The 11,911-nt window shown below is 37.8% G+C and overlaps 1 pseudogene; it reads right to left on the reverse strand.

Annotated features, from left to right (window-relative positions):
* Positions 1 to 10,272: 10,272 nt before the first annotated feature.
* Positions 10,273 to 10,550, reverse strand: LOC114090562 (prothymosin alpha-like; annotated as a pseudogene).
* Between the last annotated feature and the right edge of the window lie 1,361 nt (positions 10,551 to 11,911).

Consider the following 11,911-nt stretch of genomic DNA (forward strand, 5'->3'; position numbering starts at 1 on the left):
GACTCAGGCCCGGAGGAGGAGCGCGCGGTGACCCGAGGCGTCCCACACTCGGGCCGCCCCAGGAGTCCGCCAAGGGCCTGAGGCCAGAAGAGGCTCGGTTCTTACACACGAAACGTTGCGCCACTTTACCAATCTTCACAGTGTGCCATTTAAATATTTTACGAATGAAAATGGATGCTTGCCCATAAACCACCAATTTGTTGGCTGCGGGGGACTTGAAATAACAATGTTTTGGAATTTTAGATCCCAAATTTCAATTGTTTAAATAATTGATCCCATGACTTTTTGTCATTTTAATAACAACTTGATTGAGATATAATTAAATATCAAAGAATTCACCCGTTTAAAGTGTACCACTCAGTAGTTTTTAGTATATTCATAGACATGTGCAATTATCCTCACAGTTTTAGAGCCTTTTCATCACCTCAAAGAGAAACCTGTAGCCTTGACCTATCACCTCCCCCCCCCCCAAACCACCTCTCCCAAAGCCCCTGACATAGCAAACACTAATCAGCTTTGTCTCCGAATTTGCCTGGTGTGGACATTTCAAATAATGCAGCCATACAAGATGTGGTCTATGCTGTAAAGATTTATCGGTGCTATGGCACAAATCAGTACTTGATTTTTAATGCTGGAATGAGTTTCATTGTATGAATATACTATATTTAATTTATTTATATATTCATCAATTGATAGACATATCATATCGGTCCATCAATTGGCAATTAAGAATAATGCTGGCGTAAACATTCATGCATCAGTTTTTCTGTGGACTTGGGCTTTCTTTTGTGTTGGGTGAAACTGAAATCCAGGAGTGGAATTACTGGGGCATATGAAACTCCATGTCCAAACTTTGAAAAATAGCCAGACTGTTTTCCGAAGTGGCTGGCCCCATGTAACACTCCCACCATTAGCAGTGTAGATGGGTTCTAATTTCTCCACATCTTCTCCAATACTTGTTATTATCTGACTTTTTGATTAGGGCTATCCTAGTGGGTATGCCTGCTATTCCACAGTGGTTATGACTTCCTAAAATACTTATGATTGTTTACCATTGAGGGATGCTTGAATAACATGCTTTTAAATTATATGTATACTCAAACATATCTAATACTAAGAACCAGTTTCTTCAGATTTAGATTTTAAAGTCTCAGAGTGAATGCTTCTCAGCTCTCTGGTAAGTGGCAGGACTCTGGTGGGGAAGGCAGGAGAACCAAGAACAAAATCTGGGACTGGGCATTTTGAATTTAATTCCTCTCAACAACAGTGGAAAAAATGCAATATAAACAATGGACACGCATTAATATTTTTTGGAAGAATTCAAAGTACTTGAGTTCTCTGTGCTTTGATTCCCTTCTATTTATCCAAGTAGTACACAGAACTATTACTGATAAACAGATATCAGAGACATTGGGTCATTATTTCTTAGTATATTGTGATCTTGTAGCCAAGATTAAAAATATATGAACAGGTACATGATGAAATGAGATGATGAGATTTGCCAATAGGTACCACATGACCCATTTTCTATGTGAGAAGTACTGCAATAGATACTATGAATTCAGAGAAGAGAATTTAAGTAAGCTGGAAAAAAGGTGAGAAATAAAGAAACAAACCAGACTATAAGTTTTCTTCTTTTGGTTAAATATTAAATAAAGAAGTAAAACTGGTAGGTGGAGAGAGACAAAGATTCTCTATTTGATCAAAATCTAGCCAGTTTCCTCTGAACCCTCCTAATTAGGCCCTGACCATGGCCTATAAAAACTAGATTCAGCACAGATAATTTTGTCTTCTTCCTCTTCCACTTTGAAAGAGTTAAACAAGCACTGACATAGTTTCTAATAGTTCCCTAAGATAACCCTAAATCCCTGAAAGTTCCTGCTCAAGGCTGCCCAAAGAATTTACTGTTCATTCCAGTCTACAATTGACATAGGTCCCTTATCACTCTTTCTCACATTTGCTTAAAAAGGGCTTACATTTTTAATCACTAAAAAGAGTGATTAAAAGAGTGATCACTCAAAAGTCCCTTTGAGATATGTATGCCTCCTACAACTCAGAAGTATCTTTCTCAAGGACCCAAAAGCTGTTCCTTTGAAATATAATCATCAGGAAGTTTAGGGCCTCTATCTTTCAGTCTTCCTGAGAAAATGGGCTCCCTATTCAATAATTGCCAGCCAAGGGCTGGGGATGTAGTTCAATGGTAGGGTGCTTGCCTGGCATGCACTATGTCCTTGGTTCAATCACCAGCACTGAAAAAAAAAAGATAAAATAATAATAATTGCCAACTAGCAGATAGCTGTCTAATCACATTTACAAGGCCCTTTATAGTTCCTCACTGCCCTAACTCTACTGGGCCACCCAATGCCCTACTCCTTCCTTCCCCATTCTCCCTTCAAATTTTCTAGTTCACCTCTGCACAAATCAAAGCTGAGTTCAATTCATGCTGAGCCCCCTTCCCTACTGCAAACATATATTACTGATTAAAAACTATCACTTTAACTAGCTTCTGGCTTTGTATATTAGGAAAAGGGAAAGAAAGAAACATTCAAAAGGATTTTCTTGAATAATAATTCAGAATAGAGATGCTTCTGCTGTAACAGAATTCATGAAGAATTAGGAGAGAACTGCAACAGGTACTTCTTCTTCTTCCCACCACCAAGTCTCCACCCCACTAGCTCTGTTCCCTTATGCTTTGTCTTTGTTCCTAATTTAAGGTGTAGCTGTTTCTATCAAAGGCCAACTTCTCTTTTTATCCCAACAATTTAGCTTTTGTAATACCCTTTCTCTTTCTTTCTTGCTTTGTCTATTTCTCATTATCCAATAATCCCCATCTAAATATAAATAACAGTTTTCAAAAAACTTTCCCTTCATCCCACATCTCCCTCCAGCTCCTCTTAGCAGAACTTCCTAAAACATCTTCCTACCCGTGCTGCCTCAATTTTTTTCACATTGTAACCTCTTCAGTGCATTTGGATTGAACTTCCATTTTCACCACTTCACTGCAATGGTTCTTATCAAATCATCACATTCATTGCTCACTTTTCTAGCTTCATCTTATCTGAACTCTCAACCCAGTGTGGCTGAACACAGCATTCAGTGTAGCTCCTTATTGGAATACTTTTCTGCCCCTTAATTCCAAAGACCCAGTTTCCTTGCTTTTCTCTTACCCTTGTTTGGTTTTCCTCCTGCTAAACTTTTTTTCTTTTTTCATTCAGTCACAGGGATCCAACCCAGGGCCTTGTGCATACTCTGCAAGCACTTCACCACTGAGCTATACCCCCAGCCCTCCTGCTTAATTTTAAGTTTGTTGTTGTTTTGGTACCAGGAGTTGAACCCAGTTGTGCTTAACCACTGAGCCACATCCCCAGTCCTTCTTATATTTGATTTTAAGACAGGATCTCACTAAGTTGCTTAGGGCCTGGATAAGTTGCTGAGGCTGGCCTTATGATCCTCCTGCCTCAGTATCCAAAGCCACTGGAATTACAGGTGTGCACTACAGCACCAGCTCTGCTTAAGTTCTCAATGTTGATTATCTCTACGCACTGACTTGGTAATTTCAACCAGTTTCATGTAAGAGGGGCCAAAGGGCTGTGGAGGAAAGAAAGGTCTGATAGTTTTAAGTTGTTTGCATTTGACTCAGGGTAAACATCTCATCAACTTTGTCATTGGTAAAGTCTTCTGTTTGGGAGTTAGGAGTGTGTGTGTGTGTGTGTGTGTGTGTGTGTATGTGTGTATTAAACTGATTTGCTTTACTTTCCAAAGTTCTACCAAGTGGGTACCTACCAGTAAAGACAGGAAGAAAAGTCTCAAGATTTAAAGCAAAGTAAAAGTATTCAGTAGAGGCTGAGTGAGAGATTATCTTTGAAATATATGTCCCTTAGGAAACAGGAGTTTTGTAGACAATATTGGACTTTCAATAAGGCTAAATAGAGGCTTAAACCAATCTTACCTTAATCTTTAATGGTTGACCTCTCTAGTTTGAGGCACTATTACTTCAAATGATGGTGACTGCACATCTCAGAGGATGTGATGAACTCAGGGAGAGGATTCATCCACTTATCTTTTTTATTTTGGTAATGGAGATTGAACCTGGCTGCACTCTACTGCTGACCTATACTCCTAGCCCTTTCTCTCTCTTTCTTTTCTTTCTTTCTTTTTTTAAAATTTTTTTAAATTTTGAGACAGGGTCTTGCTAAGTTGCCAAGTTGGCCTTGAACTTGTGTCCTCCTGCCTGAGGAGTTGCTGGGATGACAGGTGTGCATCAACCACACCCAGCTATCCCCATCTCCTCACAGATCTCAGGTGTTATTCTGAAACTATTCTTATTCTGAGAGACTTTAAATTCATAAAACTCATCTTTGAGCTTTTTTGTAATGTTTTGACTTCACAGACTAAGCTCTAAAATCTTTAAGAACTTTGCACATATTTTTTAAAATTACCATTATAACTGGGCCTGATGCAGTCCCAGCCAGGAAGTTTGCTTAAGCCCAAGAATTCTAGGAGAGCCTAGGCAATGTAGCAAGATGCATCTTTTAAAAAAAGAATTTGCACTTGGTTGCAGAAAAGAAGGATCTGTAAATTTATGTTGCTCTTATTTGCAAAGCGTTCATCATCAGAGTAAACACCAACATTATCTTTACCTTTATTTTGTTCATAAAACAACAATAACAGTCTTTCACTGGTGAATATTTCTGAAGAATGCCTAAGGAAGTTATTTTTTAAAATTTGTGAAGGCACAAACTTTTAATAATCACCATTTTGAAGTTTAGAAGTAGTAGACATTTTTTACCTAAAGAAAATAAGTAATCAGCACTCCTTTTTGTATGTTATGACTTCTTTTATGCCTTTAAACTTCTTTGTCTCTGCGTAAAATGACTTTCTATCTTTTTCCCACATTTCTCCAATATGCCCTTTAAGTTCTCAGTCAAGTTTTCCTTTGAGTCTTCTCTAACAAACCACAATGGAATTAATCTCATATTCACTCACTCAGCATACATATATTTCACATTAATATATATATATATATATATATATATATATATATATATATATATATATATATATATATGGCATTGAGGTGTGCACTGGGTAGGTGCCTTCATGAAGTTCACAGAAGAAAATTCAAACAGTGATTTCATCCTACCTTACGTTAATCTACTTCTTTATTTAGGTTAGAAACTTCTCAGGGAGAGAAACTGTGACTTGGTGTTTATATCCACAACACAATGTCTTATTCTTAGTGGTTGCCCCAAAATATTTGTTGGATTGAAGACTACACTGTCTTTTGTCACCACTTGTATCCTGTTATGATTTGTCATACTGTAAGGAACAGAAAGCTCAACCAACAATCAGAGTTCATTTTCTCATCACTGGCATAGATTGAACAACTCAATAGTGTTAAGTCTGGCATTTCTCTTAGTCCTGCAACCTTACAGTCATAAGATCACTGTTTCATCATGATGATCATACCTTACTTCTAAGCAGAATAAGGACAAAGAGCAGAGTCAGTCTTGTGTGTTCCTTTTACAAGGAAACAGAAAGGATTGCACAATCTTTCACTGGCCTTTCCCTGTTGCATAGCACTGTGGAGGCTAGGAAAATATGTTCTAACTCATGCAACTCCAATCATGGAAAGCAACTAGGTAGAGAGAGGTTAGGGTAAGTCACCCAACCAGCAGGGGTACCCCATTACTAAAATGAAAACTAAGCAATAATATTCATGGATAGTTCTTAAGGAAGAAAGCTCCTGAGACTTTTAGTTTCTTCTTTTTATGTTCTTGAATAAATAGTTATCACCTATTATGCTCCAGGAAGTGTTCTAGGTGCTAGAGACAGTGTCATGAATAAAAGTCCCTGCCCTTATGAACTTATATTTTGATAAGACCAACAGATATAAAAAGTGAAACATATAAAGTTTGGCAGGGATAAGTACCATGAAGGAATACAGAACATTGGGTAGAGTATCAAATGAATGGGGTGGAAACTCCTTTACATAAGGAGTTTAAAAAAGGCCCTCTGAGGATTGATAGTGAAGCTGGTAGCTACATGAAGTTCTTAGGGAAAATCACTCCAGGCAGGAGGAACAACAAATGCAGCAGCCCTGAGACAGACTTACTGGCACAGCACACTAGAGTAAGGGGTGCTGAGGCAGCCCAGTCGAGAGGGTTCGAGGCCAGGGAGAGCTCTTGCTTGTCATTAGTATTATTGTTGTTATTAATATGTGATGGAAGCCATTGCAGGTTTAAGGGCAGGAGCACAACATGACCAGATTTAAATTTTTAAGTTTGATCATTGTGTAACTAGCCTAATGGAAGCTTAGAACTTACACAAACAGCATAAAACATTAGAAAGGTAGGAAGAGTGGCCCTTTCCTCTTCACCTTTTGTTTAAATAAAAAAGGGAATTAGTCTGGGTTCTGCAGATTATGTATGATATACATCCAATTAATTATTCAGATATTATATACTAGACTATATATTAATAGTGTATGTTGGATATTATATATACACATATGTATATATGCATGTATATATAGAGAGACATTAATATTATATAATCAACCAGAGAAGGAGAGGAACAACACTTACAATGCAGATAACAATACTAAAGGCCTAACAAGTAAAGGAAAACTGTTGACTTTGAAGGAATTCTTCAGACACTGATTCAACAAACCCTGAAGCACCTTTTAACTCTGATTTCCAGGTAACTGAGCTAACAATTACTGCAATGGCTAATTTTGTGCATCAACTTGACTGGGCCACAGGGTCACCAGATACTTGTTTAAACATTATTCTGTGTGGTTCTATGAGGGTGTTTCTGTTTAAGATTAACATTTAAGTTGATAGACTTAGTAAAGCAGATTGTTGTTCCCATTGTGGGGTAGGCCTCATCCAATCTATTAGAGGCCTGCATAGATCAAAAGTGGAGTAAGAGAAAATTCTCTCTCTTTGGCTGTCTTTGTGCTGAGAAACTGGCCTTCTCCTGCCTTCAGATTCAAACTGAAACTGAAGCTTATTCACTTAGCTGTCCTTGTTCTCAAGTCCTCAGATGCAGACTGGAATGAATATGTGTGTGTGTGTGTGTGTGTACATACACATATATACATTTAAATTGTATATATACATATTTAAAATGTGTATTTAAAATACTCTTAAACCTGCAATGGCTTCCATCATGCACACATTTAAAACCTGTTTCTAATGGAGATTTAATTACCTACAGAAATAACTAATATGTTTGTGAAAAATCATGAAGTAATTTTTTATGTAACTCCAATATATTTTAAGGTACTAGAAAAAAATACAGTGAGTGTTCATAGTACTTATGTCTGAATGAAGAGTGTATGGATGATTTTTGTTTTCTTTTTATTTCTATCAATGTCCTAAAGAATATATATTATTTCTGAAATTGGAAAGCAAACAGCATTTATTACTCATTTTCTTATGCAGAAAATAGCACATAAACAAAGAGAATCCAAAGTATTTTCTTTTTTCACTTTTTTCTAGGCAATTTCTAAACTAGGAAAACACCAAACTTGTGTTTTTTTTTTTTTTTTTTTTAATTTTTACTTCTACTCAAGATTTCAAGTAATCCACTATAAAAGATCCACTCTTGGCCCAGAATCATTTCCCCAGCCCAGGCTCGCCCCTGGGTCTCTGATTGCTCTTTTTGCCATGGTCTTGACATTTCAGTTTGGATTCCTTTCTCCTGTGACTTCTATCATACACTGTAGCCCTTTGTTTTTCCTCAAGTTTGACCTTACCAGAAAACCAAGTTCTTTTCTTTACCTACTTTCCTCCAAACATACTGACACGTGTGTTTTTTTCTTTCAAAGCTTGGAGACTAGGAAGTTCAAGGGCAAGCCTTCAGCACCTGGCAGGGGCTTCATGCTGCATCATAACAGTGGAGGGAAGCAAGCATGGGAGACAAAGAGAACTGGGCCAGACTCATCCCTTTTATCAGGAATCCACTCCCATACAACTTACACGCCCCCATTAACCCTTACTGTGTAAAGGTCCCACCTTTAGTTTTAATAACTATTTAATAACTATTAAAATGGCAACTAATTAAATTTCAATCTAAGTTCTGGAGGGGACATTAACAGGAAGTGAATTACACATATTTGAAATATATGTTAAGTGCTTGAGTAAAACGTGAGCCCCCAAGTTGTGTGTATTGATTGATACTAAAGTATCAACCAAAGGGCATGAAACTGCTCTCTTTGAGGCCTGGAAAAGAATTTGTTTTTCTAAAATAGTATTTATTTTTTCTTTTCTTTTTTTTGGGGGGTGGGGGGATGTGTGTGTGTACACTACTGGCAATCTAACCTAGGGCCTTGTGCATGCTGGGCAAGTGCTGTACAACTGAACTACAGTCCCAGCCCCAAAGAAGTATTTATTTTTTAAAAATATTTTTTTAGATGTTGATGAACCTTTATTTTATTCATTTATTTATATGCAGTGCTGAGAATAGAACCCAGTGCCTCACACATGCTAGGCAAGCGCTCTGCCACTGAGCCACAACCCTAGCCCGCAAAGTAGTATTTCTTAAAACATAGTCTCAAGACCAGCATGGACATTACCAGGGAGCTTAATAAAAATGCAGATCCTCAGGTCCTACTTCAGAAGCAAATCGAAAACTCTGAGAGTAGCCCCAGAAATCTGTGTTTCAACAAGTCTTCCGGGTAATCTTGAGGCTCACTAAAGTTTGAGCTGCTCTTGAGAGGAAAAGTAGAGGAGGTAAAGAAAGAGGAGAGAAGAGAACATGGGAAGATGTGAGCCTGTACCCCTTATGGAAGGACAATGTGAGAAATCCTCAGTAGAAGACTTAAAATCCTAAGTGGGAGACTAAGGAAAAAGTTCATATATATTTTTTTTATTTATTCACTCATTTTAGATATATATGACAGCAGAGTGTATTTTGACATATTGTAATACATAGAATAACTTGTTCCAATTAGAATCCTATTATAGTGGTTTCATATGATATGGAGTTGCACTGGTAGTATATTCATACATAAGGATAGGAAAGATATGTCAATTCATTCTACTGTCTTTTCTATTCCCTTCTTCCCTCTCTTCCCTTAATTCCCCTTTGTCCAGTCCTGTGAACTCCTCATCTTCCCCTCCCTTGTTGTATATGTATAGCATCAACATATCAGAGAGAACATTCTGCCTTTTGTGTGTGTGTGTGTGTGTGTGTGTGTGTGTGTAACCTGGCTTATTTCACTTAGCGTATGTTTTTGACCATTTGAATTTCTTCTTCTGTGAAGTGCCCATTTATTGATTGGGTTATTTATGTGTGTGTGTGTGTGTGTTATTTGAGTTCTTTGTATATCCTGGAGGTTAATGTTCTATCTGAGGTGTTGGTAGTAAAAATTTTCTCCCATTCTATAGGCTCTTATTCACATTCTTTTTTTGTTGTTGCTGTTAGAACAACTCAGCAAAATAAAATTCGGGTTTATTGTTGGACAACATTGTTTCACACATACATCAATAGGCCAAAAAAATAAACAGCAACATCATAAACAAAAAGAAAGAGGGGGGGGAGGAGAAGCCAGGCGAGGCTTGGGAGGCTGAGGCAGGAGGATTGCAAATTCAAACCCAGTTTCAGCAAAAGCGATGTGCTAAGGAACTCAGCGAGATCCTGTCTCAAAAAAAAAAAAAAAAAAAAAAGGCTGGGGATGTAGCTCAGTTCCACTGGGGGAAAAAAAAAAAAACTTTTTATCTTTGGCCTCATACAAACCAACTACTTACAGCACAGCACAAAAAAAAAGTTACTGGAATGCTCAGAATAGATTTTTTGTTGTTGTTGTTTTGCATTTTTTTTTAACAAGTTTTTTTTTCCCCCTCCTTTGAGGTTATAATGAACACTACAAGTAAAGTCAAAAGTGGGACAGAGAATACTCCCAAGGCTGGTTTGGGGTCATCTAAAATCATTAAAAATGGCTGACCCCTAACAATATGTACAAAAATATAAAATGTACATAAAAAATACAAATTTTCCTTTTTTAAAGTACTTTCAAGAAAAAAAGCATGGCCTTAGAAGTTTCGGTTCTTTTTTTCCTCCCCTTTTGCAAATTCACCTTGTAGTTTTGGTTGGGTAGTGGAGAGCCCGTGTCATCTGAGGGTGGTACTGTCTGGGGTGGGTGGGTGAGTGGGTGGGCAGGTGGGTAGCCCTCTTTACTGGAAGGTAACCACGAGACGGGAAGTGGAGGGTGAATAGGTCACAACGGCCTTTTTATTTTTAGTTTAACTTTTCCTTTTTGGATGTCTAGTCATTCTCATTGGTCTTCTGCTTCTTGGTATCAACATCATCCTCTTCATCTTCAGTTGCCTCCTCATCTTTATCTCCAACCTCTTCCTCACCATCACCTTCCTCCCTCCTTCCTCATCTACCTCATTATCAGCTTCCTGCTTCCCATTTTCCTCATTAGCATTCCCAGTAGCAGGGGTATCTCTTACATTCTCTGCCTCCTCCAAAATGTCCTTCTTCTCCTTTAAGTCCTTAGTGGTGATGTCGGAGCTAGTATCCACAGTTGTGTCTGACATGCTGGGGCAGGCCTGTGATGGATGCAGTGGGTTAAAAAGGAAACTAGAGTTCAGGGACTCTGGAGATAAAGCTGTTGGAGTCCATGGTGGAGGAGACACATGGCAGAGGTTGTTTCGGGGAGAGCCATGGGGAGCTGGACCCAGGAACAATGCAAAGATGGAATTTCAAAGCAGCCAGTGGAGCTCTGTTCACAGTATTGATTGTTTTCTTTGCTGTGAAGAGCTTTTCAGTTTGATACCATCCCATTTATTGATTCTTGATTTTACTTCTTGCAGTTTAGGAGTCTTTTTGAGGAAGTCAGTTCCTAAATCAACATGGTGGAGAGTTGAACCTACTTTTTCTTCTAGTAGGCACAGAATCTTTGGCCTAATGCATAGGTCCTTGATCCACTTTGAGTTGAGTTTTGTACAGAGTGAGAGAGAGGGTTCAATTTCATTCTACTATATATAGATTTCCAATTTTCCCAGCACCATTTGTTGAAGAGGCTATCTTTCCTCCAATGCATGTTTATGGTACCTTTGTCTAGTGTGAGATAACTATATTTATGTGGGTATGACTGTGTCTTTCTATTTTGTTCCATTGATCTTCATGTCTGTTTTGTGCCAATACCATGCTGTTTTTGTTACTATAACTCTGTAGTATAACTTAAGGTCTGGTATTGTGATGCCTCCTGCTTTACTTTTCTCACTGAGGATTGCTTTGACTCTTCTAGGCCTTTTATTTTTCAGAATGAATTTCATGACTGCTTTTATTTTTCTATGAAAAATGAGATTGGAACCTTAATAGGAACTGCATTAAATCTGTCTAGCACTTTGGTAGTATGGGCATTTTGACAATGTTAGTTCTGCCTATCCAGAAACATGGGAGATCATTCCATATTCTAAGGTCTTCTTCAATTTCTTTCTTTAGTTTCATTGTAGATGTGTTTCACCTCTTTTGTTAGGTTCATTCCCAAATATTTTTTGTAGTTATTGTGAATGGGATAATTCTTCTGATTTCTCTTTCAACTGATTTGTCATTGGTGAATAGGAATGCAACTGATTTATGGGTGTTAATTTTATCCTGCTGCTTTGCTGCATCCATTTATGAGTTCTAAAAACTTTCTGATGGAGTTTTTTTGGGTCTTCTAAATATAGAATCATGTCATCAGCAAATAGTGATAGTTTGAGTTCTTCTTTCCCTATTCATATCTCTTTAATTTCTTTCTTTTTTTCTAATTACTGTGGCTAGGATTTCAAGGACTGTGTTAAAGAGAGGTGGTAAAAGAGGGCATCCCTGTCTTGTTCTAGATTTAGAGAAAATGTTTTTAATTTTTCTCCATTGATACTGATGTTGGACTTGAGGTTAGCATATAGAGCTT

The sequence above is a fragment of the Marmota flaviventris genome, chromosome 15, assembly GCF_047511675.1.
Source record: "Marmota flaviventris isolate mMarFla1 chromosome 15, mMarFla1.hap1, whole genome shotgun sequence".
NCBI lineage: Eukaryota > Metazoa > Chordata > Mammalia > Rodentia > Sciuridae > Marmota > Marmota flaviventris.